General features: G+C 36.4%; 1 protein-coding gene across 2 annotated transcripts in view; it reads left to right on the forward strand.

The window, feature by feature from the left end:
• Positions 1–233: 233 nt before the first annotated feature.
• KBTBD3 (kelch repeat and BTB domain containing 3) overlaps positions 234–20,609 on the forward strand; it is a 34,925-nt gene continuing 14,549 nt past the window's right edge. Inside the window, exons 1-2 of one of the 2 annotated variants that reach the window (XM_058545309.1) lie at positions 234–360; positions 5,548–5,590. The gene's annotated coding sequence lies outside the window, so the exon portion shown is untranslated. The remainder of the gene's footprint in view (positions 361–5,547; positions 5,591–20,609) is intronic. The other variant, XM_058545308.1, reaches the window with a different exon arrangement.

Genomic DNA, 20,609 nt, shown 5'->3' on the forward strand with positions numbered 1-20,609 from the left:
CGCTTACGTGGCCCCACCCCTTTCTTCCCGACGTCTGCGCGCAGGGGGCGGGGCATCGCGCTACGACAGCGGGCGCTCTGCCCTCCCACAACCCTCACTTTCCGCTCCAACCCGGTTGCGCTCTCCAGGAGAACGCGGCTGGGGGCGGAGACCGAGACACGCCTCTGCGCTCTGCGGCAGCGTGAGTCGTCACGTGGGGCGGGGCTTCGGAGGGACCAAAGGGAGGGACCAAGGCCGAGAGCCGGAGAGTTGCGCCAGTCACACTTGGAGAAGAGCTAACGGGACAGCGCTGCAGGCCAATCGCAGTCAGTCCTCTGGAGGCCGGAGACTGGGGTGGAGATTCGGAGACTGCAGTTGCAGGTGGGTGAGCTCTGGGGTCTGAGGGAGGAGTGGGATGCTAGAGCCTTATTCCTGGGGACCACGGTGGGTCCCCATGACCCACAAAGGAGAGAATTCTCTTGGCTTCAGCTGTCCCTGCCGCTGCTTCGTGTTCCCGGGCGGGAGAGGTTTCCGCGGCTGGGAGGGGACTGCATGATGCTCCCTGGAGTTGTGCTGCACGGCAGCCCTGAGTTGCCTTCCTCTCCCCGCCACCCCCAGCTCCTTTGGCCAAAGGCCCCCTCTCACCCAGGACTTTCCCAACCCCTAGCAGCTGCCCACCCTGAAACCCACCTTCGAAGTCCTGGCTAAGACACTACCCTCAGTGCGGGGCGCGGGCCCCCCCTGAATCCGAGGCTGTCAGCCAGCAGCTGGGCTAATGCTGATCCTTTACTGCGGACGTCAAGTGACCCAGGTGCTGTGTTGCTATTACCAAGCCTATTGCGGAGCCTTAGGAAGAAAACTGAGGATTCTGTTGTTGTAGTTCCATCCTATCAGGAGGTCCTTGCTGTAAAAGCAGCAGAACCAAGTAAATAACTTCAGCAGCCCTTCAGAGTTACTCTGTGCCTTTGCTCATTTATCTTCTCAGACTTTATGAAGGGCCATCCTGAGTCTCTGTTTCCACAGTTGTTCCATGTAGGTGACTCTTCTTGTGAAAGCCCTCGTGATCAAAGTCCACTGCGTGTGTTGGCCCAGGCAAAAGTTAGTCTCTGCAGATGAATGTAAATGCCTAACTTTGTGGTAGATTAAATGCCATAATGTTGGATTCAGCCGATTCCCTTCTTCCTTTGGCTGTCAGCGAATGTCAGCTAACGGCCAGTAGTAGTAATTAACACCATTACCTGAGGATTATTTCCATCCTCTTTAAAATGGGTTCTATTCTGCTTTTATCTATACTTGTTTCCGTTAGCTTTTCATGATTATCATGAGCCTCCTCCAGTCCTTTGCAAGTAGATGGGATTTTGAACACACATACACAAATCCTCAAAGGGCTGTAAAATGAATTACTGGCTTGATATATCAGCTTAGCAAATACTTAGTAAAACCCTGTGTCAGGTGCTATTTTTAAGATCTGCTTACAACCTGCAGAGAGCTTACAATCTGGCAAAGCAGATAAAACGTGCAAAAAGCTACAAGAGAAAATATAAAGATGAGTAAGGTATAATGATCAGAACTCAGTTCTCCACTTTTAACTTTATATATCTAAGCATCGTTAAGTTTTCTATTCTTGTCTTTTTGAACTGATTTTTATGATTTCAATATATTACTTTTTGGTTTCTAAAAAACTTCTAAGTATATTAGCTCCCATGTTCTTCTGTGTAGTAATTATTATTACTGATGGAGAAACTGAGATCAGAAACAGAATTTGTGGAATTATTTCAATTCAGGTTTAGGAATTAATAGTCCATTCTTTTACAGTTGAACTAGGCTCTGTGTATTCAATCTATATAGCCTAACATACAGTCAAGTAATGTAGCGGTTACTTGTACTTCTTCTCTCTGCCTAGAATGTTCTCTTCCCCTCCCATCATCACATTCCTTGTTCCTCTGTATCATTCAGGTCTCAGCTCAAATGTCATGCCAAAGAGAATGTCTCTGCACAACCAATCTAAAAAGCGCACATTTCCTACTCCCTACCCCCACTCCCGAGCAAGGTGCCCTAGTGGACACTCTTTATAGGTTTGTTGAATTTAATCCCCTTCCCTATCTATTTTTAAAATTTTTATTTGCCCTTCAAGGCTTAGCTCAAACCTTACCTTTTCTTAAGGACTATACCAGAGTATTTAAAAAAAAAAATTTTTGTGTAATTCATTAGGCATTTACTTGAGGGGGAATTTCATGTATACCTTACCTTTTACAATTATTATACATTAGTAAATGTTTTTGATGAACTTTTACAATAGATTTTACTCTTAACAAGCTAACACTGATATTTTTATTCTGTCTGCCTTTACTTTCCCCCTTTTTTCTTAGGGAAATATGAAGTATGCAGTTAATAACTTGCCTAACTATATTCAATAAACCCAAAATTCTGTTATGGTATTTTTTATTGCACTGGTCAGGGGAAAAAGAGGACTAAAGTGATAGATGCTCAGCAAGTTTGTGAGTAATCATCTTCTTGCCAGATCCTGTTGTGTGGCTTCTTAGGATTCTGAGAGACCTGCGTTCTATTTCCAATTCTACCTCCAATTATCTGTGTGATTTTGGATAAACCACATAACCTCTCCTCAGTATCAGTTTCAATGGAAAGGCACCAAATGAGATCATCTCTAAGGTTCAGTGATTTTTTTTAGATAATGTTCATAAGCTTTTTATTAGGTCACAACTTAAACTTTATTTCATTGCAAAATTTCCTTTCCAAGTCTTTGCTAAATAACTCCATAATTCTACCAGTTACTCAAGGAAGAAATCTTGATTCCCTTTTTCTCTCAATTCTTATATCCAGTCTTTCCCAAAGTTCTGTTGGTTATACTTCTAAAATAGAGTGAAAAATCCATCTATTTCTACTTCCCCTGTTAACACTCTAGTCTAAACCACCATCATGTCTCACCTGAAATACTGATTAGTTTTCTAGACTGCACAAGAAAGGAAACATTCTCTTCCTATGTCTGTCCTCCATGCCATAAGCATTGTGAACCAACCTGTCTTCAGAGCTAAGTCTAGAAATCCATGCCCTTAATCATGTGCTATATGGCCTCCTAATTAGACTGAGAAGGAGAGGCCAGCAAAATAGGAAACCTGAAGAGTATTGTGGCACAGAAAAGAAGGAGGAGCTAGTTAATAGTGTGAATTACTCTGAGAGGTTAAATAAGATGAGGAGAGAGAAGTTAGCATTTGACTGCAAGACTAGGTAGTGTGGTGACATTGACATGAGCGGTTTTAGGAGGGTAAAGGAGAGGAAGGTGATTGAAGTGGGTTGAGATGATAACTGGGAGGTGAAGCTACTATAGACTGTTCTTTAAAGAAGTTTTTCTAGGTTAGGGGGTAGAAAAATGGGGTGGTAGGTAGAGGGGAATAAAAGGTCAAAGGATAGATTTTTGTTTATTTGATGTTTGTTTAAATACAGGAGATAATAAAATTTGTACGCTGATGGAAAATGTCTAGTAGAGTGGGAGAAATTTTTGATGTAGGAAAGAGGGTAGTTTTGCGTGTGTGTGTTGGCCACTCTAAAATGTACTCCAGAGTGGGGGACCTTGTCTATATATATTGTTTTTGGCTTAATGCCTAGTATCTAGAATAGTGCCGCTACTCCATAAACTTTATTTGTTGAATAAATGAATGACTTAGACTTTATTTCTCTTACCTTCTTTCAATTCATTCTTCACATCTCAGCCAGAAAGATATTTAAAAAAATAAATCAGATCGTGTCACTGTCCAATTTGAAACCTTCAGTGGTTCCCATTACACTTAGAATAAAATTTGAGCTTCTATGGCCTAGAGGATCCTGCATGAGGTAGTGCTGGCCTTCTGCAGCCGGATCTCCTGACACTCTTGCTCTCATTAACTATACTCCAGTGATGCTGGCTTTCTTTCACTTCCTAAAACTGAAGGACCCTTTCCCACTTTAGGGCTTTATACATGATTTCTCCCACCAACCCTTTACCTTCTCATCACTCAGGTGTCAACTTAAATGACATCTCAGAAAGGCCCCTAATCTTGTAGTGGACGAGAGCAAGGGCTCTGAAGGCAGACTGTCTGGGTTTACATCCCAGCTCCCTGCTTACTTGCTATGTGACTTTGGGCAAATTACTTAAATTCTCAAAGCCTCATTTTCCCTGGTGATAAAATGGAGACAATAATAGTATCTATTGTATACAGTTGTTCTGAAGATAAAAAGAGTATGTAAAGCATGGAATATAGCCTGGCACACCGTAAGCACTGTATAAGTATTCACTGTTACCATTGTTATTATCTGAAGTTGAGTGCCCCCTACTCTTTATTTTTATTTCCATTTCCCAGTTGTTTCTTCACAGTATTTATAATACCTTATAATTTGTTAGTTTTTCTCACTAAGTACTAAACACCAAGACAGCAGGGATCATGTCTGTCTTTATTCTTTATGCTATCTCTAGTGCCTAATTCAGTACCTGGCATAGAATTAGCACTCTATAATAACTACTGAGTAGAATAGACCAGAAATGATACCCTATATTGAAACATCAGTGACCAAACTAATATCACTGGAGGACCTGATGAAATCAAAGCCCCGATCAGTCAGAGCACAGCTTTAGGTTAATATTCCGTTTCTATAAAGTGGCATATGATTTTTGTCGTTACTTTATATCAAAGACTTGGTTCTTCGGCTTGATTCTTGTACCTTTATTGATTCAATTATTTAAATCAAATTTTAATGGAAGACATTCAAAGAAAGAACAAGAGAATAATTTTGAAAATCGATTCAATGTTTTGAGTGGGGAGGTGTTTCATTGAAGCTGAGATACACTCTTATAAAATACACTGTTGTTTTATGTGTTACTAAGAAAGAAAAAATGCCATTTTAACTATGATAAAACTCTTATCACTTGGAATTTTTCATACTTATGGAAAGCCCTTTTTTAAAAAAAATCGTATCACTTTTGTACACAAGTAAAAAGAAAAATATAAGCAAAATTAATTAGCTGAGGTTATCTTAAAACTTCTTCACATTCAGAATCTGACTGTTCTAATTCACTTTCAACTCAGAGTCTTGATGTCCATGTTTTTCCAGGTAATATCATTCTCTGTTACTAAGAGCATTAGTGATGTGTCATTTCTTAAATGATTGTCCATTGTTATCTCCGGGGTTTTCTTCTAAGATGCTGATGCCCATTCTTCCCATTTTGATGCACAAACACATTTAATGACAAATATGTCATGACTGCATCCTGACCAAAAGCAATGATAAGAGACGTATCAATTTCAGATATGTAAAGTGTGAGAAAACATTGTCTTAAAATTAGTGAAATATGATATTGAATTTGCAAAATACTTGGAAAAAAATAATTGCCTTACAGACCTTTTACCAAGAATTAAGAATTGTTTAACAATTTATAATGTTACTGGCTAAGTATATGTTTTTATTGATTTTAACCCTTAATATTTATATATACCACTTGACAATATTAGTTTAATATTCATGGTATCATTTAAACATCACAACATTACAATGTAATAGTTGTGTTCCACTTTGCAGATGCAAAAGCCAAAGCCTCAGAGAGCCTCAGTAGGAGTCACTAGTAAGTGATGGACCATTTATGACTCTGTTTCTTCAACTCCAAGTCCCAAGTTCTTTGTTATTTGCAAAATACGCTAATATAAGTAAAGATTTACTCAAACCAACTTTAAGAAATGGAAAATTTTAGCTTCTTGGATTTGTCATTCTGTGTAGAATATACATGGCAGGCTTTATCTTTTAACAACTTTATAAAGTGAATAGCTTTGTATGAACCTAATGTGTTTGAGATTACTTATTTGAGAATATGTGAAAATTTCTAGTAAAGTTTGCTTTTTCTTGCTATTTATAGAGATAAGAATTACTTTATGCTTATATCGTTGGGTTTAGTTCTTGTTTTATTGAGATATTATCGATATATTAGTTTCAGGTGTACAACATAATGGTTCAGTACGGTTCAATTCTTATTCATGAACAATGAGCCTCAATAATTGACTTAATCCAACACAAGATCCAAACTGCATACATGTTTTTAATGACAATGAAGTTAAAAAATGTTTGTGGTTGGGGCTTCAAGACCTATGCCACTATGCAGAAATATAGTTTTTTTTTGGGGGGGGGGGGGAAGATCAGCACTGAGCTAACATCTGTCACCAATCCTCCTCTTTTTGCTGAGGATGACTGACCCTGGGCTAGTATCCATGCCCATGTTCCTCTACTTTATGTGGGATGCTGCCGCAGCATGGCTTGACAAGTTGGTGCATGCCCGGGATCCGAACCCCAGGCCGCCGCAGCGAAGTGCGTGCGCCAAACCACTACGCCACCGGGCCAGCCCAGAAATACAGTTTTTATCCTTTTGAAAGTCTCAGATTTGCATACCTTTTAGCTATTTTGTTTTGCATTCAACTTATTTTAAAAAACTGAGGAGCTACCAAAAATGAAATGAACAAGAACAAAACTGGAATATCAAAATAGTTTCTGAATTGAATTTATATTTTACTGTCTTTTTCTTTTAATTTTTATTTTGAAGTAATTACAGGAAGTTACAAAGATAGTATAGAGAGTTTGCATGTATCCTTCACCCAGTTTCCCCGGTGGTTACACCTTACATAATTATTGTCCAAAATCAAAACCAGGAATTTGGCATTGGTACATTGTGTGTGTATAGTTCTGTGTCATTTTATCACATGTGTAGATTCCTGTAACTACCACCACAGTCAAGTTACAGATTCCTATAAATCACTACAAAGGTCTTTTTTTTGCATACCCACCTCTCTCCACCACCACCCTCCCATGCCACAGTCCTCAATCTCTAGAAACCATTAATCTGTTTTCCATATCTATAATTTGTCACTTCAAGAATGTTATAGAAATGGAATTGTATATATGTAACCTTTTGAGATTGGCTTTTTTCACTCATCGTAATGTCCTTGAAATCCATCTAAGTTGTTATGTATATCAGTAGTTTGTTCCTTTTTAATAGTGAGTATTATTCCATAGTATGGATATACTACAGTTTGTACTCACTCATCTATTGATCAACATTTTGGTTTTTGACTATACAAATAAGGCTGCTATGAAAAATCACGTACAGGTTTTTGCATGCACATGTTTTTATTTCTCTAGGGTAAATGCATAATTATTGGATAATATGGTGTGTGTTTAGTTTTTTCCCCCAGTTTTATTGAGATATTATTGACATAACATTGTGTTAGTTTTAGGTGTACAACATAATGATTTGATATATGTATATATTGCCAAATGATTACCACGGTAAGTTCGGTTAACATCCATTACCTCCCATGGTTACAATTCTTTTTTTTCTGATGAAAACTTCTAAGATCTACTGTCTTAGCAACTTTCAAATATACAATACAGTATTGTTAACTATAGTAATCATGCCATACGTTACATCTCCAGAACTTACTTATCTTATAACTGGAAGTTTGTACCTTTTTTATCACCTTTACTCAGTTCCCCCACCCACCAGCCCCCCACCTCTGGCAAACAGCAATTTTTTCTTTGTTTGTATGAATTTGGATTTTTTTTAGATTCCACATGTCAGTGAGATCATACAGTATTTGTCTTTCTCTATCTAACTTATCTCATTTAGCATCACGCCCTCAAGATCCATTCATGTTGTCACAAATGGTAACAAAAAATGGATTCATTTTTTTATGGCTGAATAATAGTCATATTATTATTATAGACATATAATAATAATCATAATAGTGTGTGTACACACACATACATATACATATATAAAATATATCATATGTATTTATTACATTTTTTTATCCATTCATCCATCCATGGGCATTTGAGTTGTTTCGATGTTTTGGCTATTGTAAATAATGCTGTAATGAATGTGGAGGTGCAGATAATCTCTTTAGGATAGTGGTTTAGTTTCATTTGGATATATACCCAGCAGCTGAATTGCTGGATCATATGGTAGTTCTATTTTTAATTATTTGAGGAACCTTGATACTGTTTTCTGTATTGGCTGTACCAATTTACATTCATACCAAAAATGTACAAGTGTTCCCTTTTCACCAAAAAGTTCTTATCTTTTTGACAGTAGCCGTACTGACAGTTGCGAGGTGATCTCTCATGGTTTTGATTAACATTTCCCTGATGATTAGTGATGTTGAGCACCTTTTCACCTACCGTTGGCCATTTGAATATCTTCTTTGGAAAAATGTCTATTCGTGTTTTTTGCCCCCTCCCTTGTTTTTTTTTGAGGAAGATTGGCTCTGAGCTAACATCTGTTGCCAGTCTTTCTCTTTTTGCTTGAGAAAGATTGTCCCTGAGCTAACATCTGTGCCAGTCTTCCGCTATTTTGTATGTGGGATGCCGCCACAGCATGGCTTGATGAGTGGTGTGTAGGTCTGCACCCGGGGTGTGAACACGTGAGCCCTGGACCGCCAAAGCGAAGTGTGCAAACTTAACCACTGTGCCACCAGGCCATCCCCTTTTCCCCATTTTTCAATTTGATTATTTGGAGTTTTTTGCTATTGAGTTGTATGAGCTCCTTCTATATATTGGATATTAACGGTTTATCAGATGTGTGGTGTGAGAATATTTTCTCCTATTTCGTAGGTTGACTTTTCATTTTGTTAATCATTTCTTTTACTGTGTGGAAAATTTTTAGTTTGATATAGTCACACTTGTTTATTTTTTGTTTTACTGCTTGTGCTTTAGGTGTCATATGCAAAAAATTATTGCTAATATCAATGTCAAAGAGATCATTCCCTGTTTTTTCTTCTAAGATTTTTGTGGTTTCAGGTCTTACGTTTAAGTCTTGAATTGATTTCAAGTTAATTCTTTGTGAGTGATGTGAGATAGGGATCTAGTTTCATTCTTTTGCATGTGAATATCCAGTTTTCCCAGCACCATTTATTGGAGAAACTGTCTTTTCTCCATTGAGTATCCGTGGCTTCCTTGTCAAATGTTAGTTGATTGTATATGTGTGAGTTTACTTCTGGGCTCTCAATTCTCTTCCATTAGTCTACGTGTCTGATTTTATGCCGGTATCATACTGTTTTGATTACTATCAAATGTATGTAATATAGTTTAAGATCAGGAAATGTGGTACGTCTAGCTTTGTTCTTCTCAGGATTGCTTTGGCTCAGGGTCTATGGTAGTTCCATACAAATTTTAGGATTATTTTTTCTATTTCTGTGAAAAATGCCTTGGGGATGTTGATAGGAATTCCATTGACTCTACAGATGTCTTTGGGTAGTATGGACATTTTAACAATATTAATTCTTCCAATCCATGAACATAGGATGTCTTTCCATTTATTTGTGTCTTCAGTTTCTTTCATCAGTGTCATATAGTTTTCAGTGTAGGTCTTTCACCTACTTGGTTAGATTTAGTCCTAAGTATTTTATTCTTTTGGATGCTATTGTAAATGGGATTGTTTTCTTTATTTCTTTTTTAGATAATTTGTTGTTAGTGTATAGAAACACTACTGATTTTTGTAAGTTGATTTTGTATCTTGCAACTTTACTCAATTAATTTATTAGTTATAACATTTTTCTGGTCGAGTCTTTAGGATTTTCTATTTATAAAATCATATCATCTGCAAACACAGACAATTTTACTTTTTCCTTTCCAATTCTGATGCCTTTTTATTTGTTGTTCTTGCCTGATTGCTCTGGCTAGCACTTCCAGTACTATGTTGAATAATGGTGAGATTGGACACTGTTATTTTTGTCCTGATATTAGAGGAGAAGCTTTCAACCTTTAACCATTGAGTTTGATGGTGGGCTTGTCATACATGGCCTTTATTATGTTTAGTTACTTTCCTTCTATGCCCAATTTGAGAGTTTTTTTCATGTATGTATGTGAAATTTTGTCAAATGCTTTTTCTGCATCTATTGAGATGATCATATGATTTTTATTTTTCTATTAATGTGTTAAATAACATTTCTTGATTTGCATATACTGAACCCTCCTTGCATCCCAGGAATGAATCCCACTTGATCATGGTGTATCATCCTTTTAATGTGCTGTTGAATTCATTTTGCTAGTATTTTATTGACAATTTTGTAGCTATATTCATCAGGGATATTGGCCTCTAGTTTTCTTTTTTTGTAATGGCCCTATCTAGCTTTGGTATGACAGTAATGCTGACCTTGTAAAATGCGTTTGGGAGTGGTCCCTCCTCTTCAGTTTTTTGTAAGAATTTGAGAAGTACTGGCCTTAATTCTTCTTTAAATGTGTGGTAAAATTCACCCATGAATCCATCTGGTCCTGAACTTTTCTTCATCAGGAGGTTTTTGATTAGTGATTCAATCTTATAGTAATTGGTCTGTTCAGATTTTCTATTTCTTCATTATTCATACTTAATAGGTTGTATATTTCTAGGAGTTTATCCATTTCTTCTAGTTTGTCCAGTTGGTGTATAATTGTTCATAGTAGTTTTATATGACCTTTTGTATCTGTAGTGTCAGTTGTAATGTCTCCTCTTTCATTTTTAGTTTTATTTATTTGTGTCCTCTCTTTTCTTGGTTAGTATAGGTAAAAGATTGTCAATTTTGTTTATCTTTTCAAAGAACCAACTCTTAGTTTTGTCACTCTTTCTATTGTTTTCCTGTTTTCTGTTTCATTTATTCCTGCTCTAATCTTTATTATTTTCTTACTTCTGCTAACTTGGGCTTATTTTGTTCTTCTTTTTCTAGTTCCTTGAGATGTAAAGTTAGGTTGTTTATTTAAGGTCTTTCTTTTTTCTTGATGTATGTGTTTATTCCTATTAATTTCCCTCTAAGAACTGCTTTTGGTGCATCCCATAAGTTTTGGTATGTTGTATTTCCATTTTTGTTTGTCTTAAGATACTTTTTTATTTCCTTTTTCATTTCTTTTCTAATATATTGGTTGTTCAGAAGTGTGTTGTATAATTTTCATATATTTGCCTATTTTCCAATTTTTCTCCTGTTATTGATTTCTGTTATTTAAGATTGTGGCCAGAAAACATAGTTGGTGTGATTTCAGTCTTCTTATGCTAAGACTTGTTTTGTGGCCTAATATATACTTTATCTTAGAAAATGTTCTGTGTGCACTTGAGAAGAATGAGTGTTCTGCTCTTGTTGAATAGAATGTTCTGTATCTGTCTGTTAGGTCCATTTGGTCTATAATGTTCAAATCTGATGCTTCCTTATTGATTCTCTGTCTGATCTATCCATTGTTGAGAGTGGAGTATTAAAGTCCTCAATTATTATCATATTGCTGTTTATTACTAATTCTGTTAGTACTTGCTTTATATATTTAGGTGCTCTGACGTTGAGTGCATAAATATTTTCAATTGTTATATTTTCTTGATTGATCAACCCCATTATCATTATATAATGACCTACTTTGTCTCTTTTGACCATTTTTAGCTTAAAGTCTATTTTGTCCAATATAAGTATAGTTACCCTTGCTTTCTTTTCAGTACCCTTTGCTTGAAATATCTTTTGCCATTTTTTTCACTCTCAGTCTATGTGTGTCTTTAAAGCTAAAGTGAGTCTCCTGTAGGCAGCACATCATTGGATCTTGTTTTTTAATTCATTCAGCCATTCTATGTCTTTTAATTGGAGAATTTAATCCATTTATGTTTAAAGTAATTATTAATTTGTAAGGACTTACTCTTGCCATTTTGGTAAGTGTGTTTTGACAGTTTTGTAGATCTTTTATTCCTTCTTACCTTGCTGTCTTGTTATTTGATGACTTTTTGTAGCAGTATTCTTTGACTCCTTTTTCATAATCTTTTGTGTAACTACTACAGGTTTTTCCTTTGTGGTTACCATAGGGCTTACATAAAATATCTTATATTTATAACATCCTATTTTAAGCTGATAACAACTTAATTTCAAGAGCATACATAAACTTTACATTTTTACCTCTCCTCTCTCACATTTTAGGTTATTGATGTTTCAGTTTACATGTATTTTATATTATGTATCGAATAACAAGTTAGTGTAGTTGTGGTTATTTTTAATACATTTTTTTTTCAAGTTTTAAACTAGAGTTGTAACTGAAATACATACCATCTTTACAATATTAGAGAATCTGATTTTGTATATTTACCATTACCAGTTACTTTTACACTTACATTCATATGTTTTTACTGTGTTAATTGGCATCCTTTTATTTCTGCTTGCAGAACTTCCTTTAGTATTTCTTGTAAGGCAATCATAGTAATAATGAACTCCCTTAGGTTTTGTTTGTTCAGGACAGTCTTTAACTCTTATTCATTTGTAAAGGACAGCTTTGACAAGTATAGTATTCTTAGTTGACAGCTTTTTTCTTTTTGTATATTGAATATATCACTCCATCCTCTCCTGGCCTGAAAAAATTCTGTTGGGAAATCTACCCATAGTCTTAATGGAGGGAGAGAGGGAGGTCCCTTGTACATGTGTTGTTCTTCTCTTGTTGCTTTCCAAATTCTTTCTTTGTCTTTGACTTTTGACAATTTAATTATAATGTGTCTCTGTGTAGCCCATTTTGGTTTCCACTTATTTGGGGTCCTTCGGGCCTCATGGCTCTGGATATCCATTTCTCTCCCCAGGTTTGGAAGTTTTCAACCATTATTGCTTTAAAAATACTTTCTGTTCCTTTCTCTTTCTCTTCTTCTTCTGAGATTCCCATAATGCATATATTGTTCTTTTGATGGTGTCCCATGAGTCCTGTAGTCTTCACTCTTTTTCATTCTTTTTTCTTTTTGTTCCTCTAACTGAATAATTTCAAGTGCCCTATCTTCTAGTTCATGATTCTTCCATCTGCCTGATCATGTCTGGTATTGTCTGGTATTGAAGCTATCCATTGAATTCGTCTGGTCAGTCACTGTATTCTTCAACTCTAGGATTTCTGTTGTTTTTTTCTATGATGGTTTCTATTTCTTTGCTGAAATTCTCATTTTGTTCATGCATGTTTTCCTAATTTTTTAGTTGTCTGTATTTTCTTGTAATTTACCATACTTCAAGAGCATTATTCTGAATTCTTTGCAGACAGTTCATACATCTCCATTTCTTTAGGTTCAGTTATTAGATCTTTATTACTTTCCTTTGGTGGTGTCATGTTTACCTGATTCTTTCTGATCCTTGATTCCTTGCATTGATGTCTGCGCATTTGAGTAAGTGGTATCTTCTTCCATGCTTTAGAGATTCACTTCTACAGAGACAGTCTGTCACCAGTCAGCTCAGCTTGGGGTTCTGGATAGATCAGCTGGTAGCATCCTTTGGCAAGTGGGGCTTGCTATTGGGGTTTCTCTTTGGGTGAGGCCACTTCCTGAGCTCTGAGATCAGGGTAGGTGCCACTGGCCGGGAACAGTTGGAAAAAACTACTGCCTTGGTTCCCTGCCCAAGAGCAACTGTAGGATGGGCTCTGCAGTTGCTCAGATTCTTTCGTCAAGATTCCTGGTCAGATGGGACTGGTGCTGTACTCAGCAGTTAGGCAGGCCTGAGAATTTGCTTCCTTGCCTGAGTGGGACCATAGAATGGGCTCCACAGGTTGTTAGGGCTTGATTACTGGGGACCTGAATCCAGCAGAGCTGCCCACCAAGTTCCCAGCTCAGACTCTATCACTGGCTTTGCTCTACAGATGGACAGAGCCACTGGCTTGGCCCTCTGCTTGAGTGCTGTAGTCAGCAGGGATGTAGGTTGGGTTATGCAGCTTCCCAGGTGTTTTGGTTAGGCTTCGTGGTTGGGCAGGGCTGGAGGATATATTCAGCCCGAGTCAGGGCTTCAAATTTGCTTCCCAGCCTGGGTAGGGCTGTGTAACAGGCTCCACAGCCACTATGGCTTGCTGGCCAGGAACCCAAATCTGGAAAAACTGTGCACCAAGCTCCCTGACTAGATGGGGTCATCACCTGGGCTCTTCAGATAAGCAGAGTCTCTGGCTAGGCACTCCACTCAAGTACTGCTGGGCTACTTAGTCTCCTGGGTTTTCTGGCCAGCAAGACTAGGGGTTGCACTCAGCAATAGACAGGGCTCAGAATTAGTTTCCTTGCCCGAGTGAGGTGGCAAAACAGGGTCCAGGATCAGCAGGTCTCATTATTTGGGGTCTTGAATCAGGCAGAACTGCCCACCAAGTTCCCTGGCCAGATGGAGTCACCATCTTATATTTAGCTTTTTAAGAGTCTGCCAAGTAATTTCTGCTAACAGTGTATGAGTGATCCAGTGTCTCTGCATCCTCTCAAGCATTTGGTGTTATCACTGTATATTAGCCATTCTAATATATGGGTAGTGATATTTCATTGTGGTCTTAATTTTGCATTTTGGTAATTACTAATGATATTGAACATCTCTTCATGTGTTTATTTGCCATATGTATATTCTTTTTTGGTGAAATATTTCATTGTCTTTTGTCCATTTTTTAATTGGATTGTTTGGTTTTTTACTGGTAAGTTTTGAGTGTTCTTTATATATTCTAGATATGAATCTTTTATCAGGTTTTATTTGCAAATATTTTCTCCTAGTCTGTAGCTTGTCTTTCCATCCTTTTAACAGGGTCTTTCACAGGAAATTTTTTTAATTTTGATGAAATTCAATCTAACAACTTTTTCCTTCTATTTTATGGATTGTGCTTTTAATGTTATAACTCAGAACTCATTAACCAGCCCTGGTTGTCTCGTGCTTAAGATTTGGCACTCTCACCACCATGACCCAGGTTTGTTTCCCAGTCAGGGAACCACACCAGCCATCTGTCAGTTGTCATACTGTGGTGGCTGCATGTTGCTGTGATGCTGAAAGCTATGCCAACAGTTCAAATACCAGCAGGGTCACCCATGGTGGACAGGTTACATCGGAACTTCCAGACTAAGACAGACTAGGGAGAAGGACACGGACACCCACTTCCCAAAAAATTATCCATGAAAACCCTGTGAATAGCAGCGGAGCATTGTCTAGTATAGTGCCAGAAGGTGAGAAGATAGCACATAAAGACCAGGCTGGGTTCCACCCTGCTGTATACAGGGTCACTAGGAGTTGGACTCAATTTCACAGCACTGACAACAAAAGAACTCATTGACTAACCCCAGGTCTCAAAGATTTTCTCCTATATTTTCTTCTAAAAGTCTTATAGTTTTACATTTTTTAAATATAAGATCCATTTTGAGTTAATTGTTGTATGAAGTGTGATGTTTAGGTCAAGTTTTTGTGGGGTTTTTTTGCCTGTGGATATCCATTTCCTTCAATGTTATTTGTTAAAAGATTATCTGTACTCCATTGAATTGCTTTTGAACTTTGCTCAAAAATCAGTTGACTTTACATCAGTGGAGCTATTTCTTAGTTATATATTCTGTTCCACTGATCTATGTGTCAATCTTTTTACCAGTATCAAACTGTCCTGATTACTGTGGCTATATGATAAGTCTTAAATCAGGTAGACTGATTCTTCCTACATTATTATTTTTCAAAATTGTGTTTGCTATTCTAGTTTCCTTGTCATCCCATATAAGTTTTAGAATAATCTAATCTATATATACAAAAAAATGTGGCTGGGATTTTGATAGGGATTGTGTTAAACCTGTATATCAATATGGGGAGAATTAACATCTTTACTGTGTTGATTTTTCCAGTTCATGAACGTGGCATATCTCTCCATTTATTCAGGTTGTTTTATTTCTTTTGTCAGCATTTTGTAACAAGTCCTGTACATGGTTTGTTAGATTTATACCTAAGTATTTCTCTCTCTCTTTTTTTTGAGCTATTGTAAATCATATTATATTTCATATTTTGGGTTCTATGTGTTTGTTGCTAGTTTATAGAAAAACAATGGATTTTTGTGTGTTGATCTTATATCCTATGGCATTGCTGAACTCACTTATAACTTTTATGAATTTTTTGTAGATTACTTGGGATTATCTACATAGACAATCTTGTCATCTCTAAATAGAGACAGTTTGTTTCTACCTTTCCAATATATATGCCTTTCATTGAATTTTTTTGCCTCAGTGTGCTGGCTAGAGCTTCCAGTACTATGATAAATAGCAGTGGTAGTAAGAGTGGACATCTTTACCATTTGCCTCATCTTAGAGCAAAAGCATTCTGTCTCTTACCATTTATTATGTTAGCTATAGGTTTTTTATAGATGTTCTTTATCTAGCTGAAGATGTTCTTCTCTATTCCTTGTTTGCTGAGAGTTTTTCTCATGAATAGATGTTGGATTTTCAAATGCTTTTACTGTGTCAGTTGATATGATCATGTAATTTTTCATTTTTAGCTTGCTAAAATGATGGATTGCATTGATTGATAGTCGAATATTGAACCACCCTTACAGTCTTGAATAAACCTACTTGGTCATAGTGTATAATTTCTTTTATAAATTCCTGAATTATTTTTGCTAATCTTTTAAAATAATTTTTACATTTATATTTGTGAGAGATATTGATCTGTAGCTTTGGGATTTTTTTTTTTGTACTGTCTTTGTCTGGGGTACCACAGTAATGCTGACTTCATAAAATTAGTTGAGAAGTGTTCCTTCCTCTTCTATATTCTGGAAGAAATTGTATAGATTTGGTATTAATTCTTCTTTATGCTTTTGGTAAATTTAATTTCCTTAACAGTTACAGGGCTGTTCAGATTTTGTATTTCATCTTGAGTGAGTTTTGGTAATGTGCGTTTTTTGAGGAATTGGTCCATTCACCTGCACTAACAAATTGTTATGTGTAGAGTTGTTTATAGTATTCCCTTATCCTTTTAATGTCTTCGAAATCTGTAATGATTCTGCTGTTTCATTCTTTTTTTTTTTTTTTTTTGGTGAGGACGATTAGCCCTGAGCTAACGTCTGTTGGCAGTCTTCCTCTTTTTGCTGAGGAAGATTGGCCCTGGGCTAACATCTGTGCCAGTCTTCCTCTGTTTTATGTGTGGGACACCTGCCACAGCATGGCTTCATAAGTGGTGTGTAGGTCTGTGCCCGGGATCCAAACCTGGGAACCTTGGGCTGCCGAAGTGGAGCATGAGAACTTAACGACCACGCGACTGGGCAGGACCCTGCTGTTTCGTTGTTGATATTAGTAATTTGTGTCCTCTGTCTTTTATTCTTTGTCAGTCTTGCTAGAGATTTTTCTATTTTATTGAACTGTTCAAAGAATACACTCTTGGTTTCATTGATTTTCTCTGCAGTTTCTGTTTTCAATTTCATAGCTTTCTGCTCTTTAGTATTTCCTTTTTTCTGCCTACATTGAGTTTATTTTGCTCTTCTTTTTCTAGTTTCTTGAGATGGGGGTTTAGATTATTGATTTGACACCTCTATTCTTTTCTAATACAGGCATTCCTTGGAGATATTGCAGGGTCGGTTCCAGACTGCCAAAATAAAGCAAATATCACAATAAGTGAGTCACACAAATCTTTTGGTTTCCCAGTGCATATGAAAGTTATGTTTATAAATACTGTAGTCTATTAAGTGTGCGATAGCATTATGTCTGAAAAAAAATGTACATACCTTAATTGAAAAATACTTTATTGCTGGTCCGGCCCCGTGGCCTAGTGGTTAAGTTCAGCACACTCCGCTTTGGTGGCCTAGGTTCCATTCCCAGGCACGGACCTACACCACTCACTGGCAGCCATGCTGCAGCGGCAACCTGTGTACAAAATGGAGGATGATTGGCACAGATGTTAGCTCAGGGGGAATCTTCCTCAGCAAAAAAACAAAAAACAAAAAACCTTTATTGCTAAAAAGTGCTAACCATCATCTGAGTCTTCAGTGAGCATAATCTTTTTGCTGATGGAAGGTCTTAAAAAAAAATGCAGTATCTGTGAAGTGCAATAAAGCAAAGCACAATAAAACAAGGTATGCCTGTATAAGCACCTAGTTCTGTGAATTTTCCTCTCAGCATTGTTTTAGCTACTCCCATACATTTTGATATGTTGTATTTTCTTTTTTGTTCAGTCAGTGTGTTTTTTTAATTTCCCTTGAGACTTTCTGGTTGGTTCACGGATTACTTAAAAGCGTGTTATTTAGTTTGCAAGTGTGTGGAGATTTTCATGTTATCTTTTTCTTAATGATTTTCAGTTTGATTTCACTGTGGTCAGAGAACATCCTCTGTGATCTCAATTCTTTTTTAAATCACTTGATGTTTATTTTGTGGGTCAGGATATGGTCACTCTGGGTATATGTTTCATGGGCTCTTGAAAATAGTGTATTCTGTTGTTAGGTGAAGTTTTCCATAAATGTTGATTAGATTCTGTTGGTTGATGGTGTTGTTGAGCTCTTCTGTATCATCGCTGATTTACTGTCTTCTTGTTCTATTAATTTTAGAGAGAAGGGTGTTAAAGTCGCCAGCTATATTAGTGCATTTGTCTATTTTTCTTTTCAGTTCTGTCAGTTTTTGCTTCACATATTTTGCAGCTCTATTGTTGGCGCATACACGTTTAGGTTTGCTATGCCTTCTTGGTGGATTGACATTTGTAATGTTCCTCTCTGTTCCTGATAATTTTCCGTGCTTAAGTCTACTTTGTCAAAAATTAAGATAGCCACACTTTATTTTTAAGTTAATGCTTGTATAGTATATCGTTTTCTATCCTTTGACTTTCAAGCTACTTATATCATTGTAGTTGAAGTGAGTTACTTGTAGAAAGCATAAAGTTGAGTCATTTGTTTTAATCTACTCTGCTAATCTGTCTTTTAATTGATGTATATAGACCATTTACATTTAGTGCAGTTGTTGATATATTAGTACTTAAGTCTTTTTTTGTTTTTTTTTCTGTTTATTCTCTCTGTTGTAATTTCTCTCTTCTTTTTTTGTCTTCCTGTGGGTTACTTGAACCTTTTTTAGAATTCCGTTTTGATTCAGCTATAGTAACTATGAGTGTTTCTCTTAGTGTAGATTTTTTTAGTGGTTGTTCGAACCGTCACATTATTGATACATATATATAAAATATATGTATATATATATACACACACAAAATATATATATTTTATGACAGTACTAGTGTAAACATTTTACCAGTTTGAGTAAAGTGTAGAAACTTTATGCTTTTACTTCCTTTACTCTCCCTCATATCCTCATAATATAGTTGTTTTAAATAATTCCTTTACATACATTGAGAGCCACGTTAGGCAGTGTTATAATTTTTTCTTCAACTATCAAATATAATTTAGAAAAAGCAAGAAGAGACAGAAAGTCTATTGTATTTAACCATATTATTGCTCTTTCTCTATTTTTTCTTTCTTTTCTTTTTTTTGTGACTGCATCCCAATAAAACTTTATTTATGGACATTACCATTTGAATTTCACATAATTTTCACATCACAAAATATTATTGATGTTTTGATTTCTTTTTTAATTGACGTAAAATTAGTGTATATTATTATGTAAGTTTCAGGTATACAATATTGTAATTCAACAACTGTATACACTACAAAGTGATCACCACCAAAAGTCTAGTTACCATCCATTACCATAAAATTGATCCCCTTCACCCATTTCACTCTCCCCCTGTCCCCCTTCCCTTCTGGTAACCACCAATCTGTTCTCTTTATCTATGAGTTTGGTTTGGTTTTGTTTGTTCATTTGTTTTGTTTTTTTAGAGTCTACATATGAATGAAATCATATGATATTTCTCTCTCTTTGTCTGACTTATTTCACTTAGCATAATACTCTCAGGGTCCATCTATGTCACAAATGGCAAGATTTCATTCGTTTTTATGGCTGAGTAGTGTTCTATTGTGTGTGTGTGTGTATATATATATGTATATATATACACACACATATACATATACATATACATATCACATCTTCTTTATCAATTCATCCATCGATGGACACTTTAGGTTGTTTCCATTTCTTGACCATTGTTAATAATGCTGCAGTGAACATAGAGGTGCATATATCTTTTTTAATTAGTGTTTTTGTATTATTCGGGTAAATATCCAGAGGTAGAATAGTTGGATCATATGGTAGTTTTATACTAAAGTTTTTGAGGAATCTCCATACTGTTTTCATTAATGTCTGTACCAATTTACATTCCCACCAATAGCGAATGAGGGTTTCTTTTTCTCTACATCCTCTCCAACGCTTGGTATTTCTTTTCTTTTTGATAATAGCCAGTCTAACAAGTTTGAGGTGATATCTCATTGTGGTTTTGATTTCCATTTCCCTAAAAATTAGTGATGTTGAACATCTTTTCATGTGCCTGTTGGCCATCTCTATGTCTTCTTGAAAAAATATCTGTTCAGATCTTCTGCCCCTTTTTAAATCAGATTTTTTTTTTTTGTCGAGTTGTATGAGTTCTTTATATATTTTGGATATTAAGTAACCCCTTGTAGGATATATGATTTGCAAATATGTTCTTCATTTGGTAGGTTGTCTTTTCGTTTTGACGATGGTTTCCTTTGCTGTGCAGAAGCTTTTTAGTTTGATGTAGTCCCATTTGTTTAATTTCGGTTTTCTGTCCCTTCCCTTTGGAGTCAGATCTACAAAAACATGGCTCAGACCAATGTCAAGGAGCTTACTGCCTGTGTTTTCTACTAGGAATTTTATGATTTCAGGTCTTACATTCAAGTCTTGAATCCATTTCGAGTTTATTTTTGTGTATGGTGTAAGGTAGTGGTCTAGTTTCATTCTTTTGCAGGTGGCTGTCCAGTTTCCCAGCACCTTT

This window comes from Diceros bicornis, chromosome 7 (genome assembly GCF_020826845.1).
Source record: "Diceros bicornis minor isolate mBicDic1 chromosome 7, mDicBic1.mat.cur, whole genome shotgun sequence".
Lineage (NCBI taxonomy): Eukaryota > Metazoa > Chordata > Mammalia > Perissodactyla > Rhinocerotidae > Diceros > Diceros bicornis.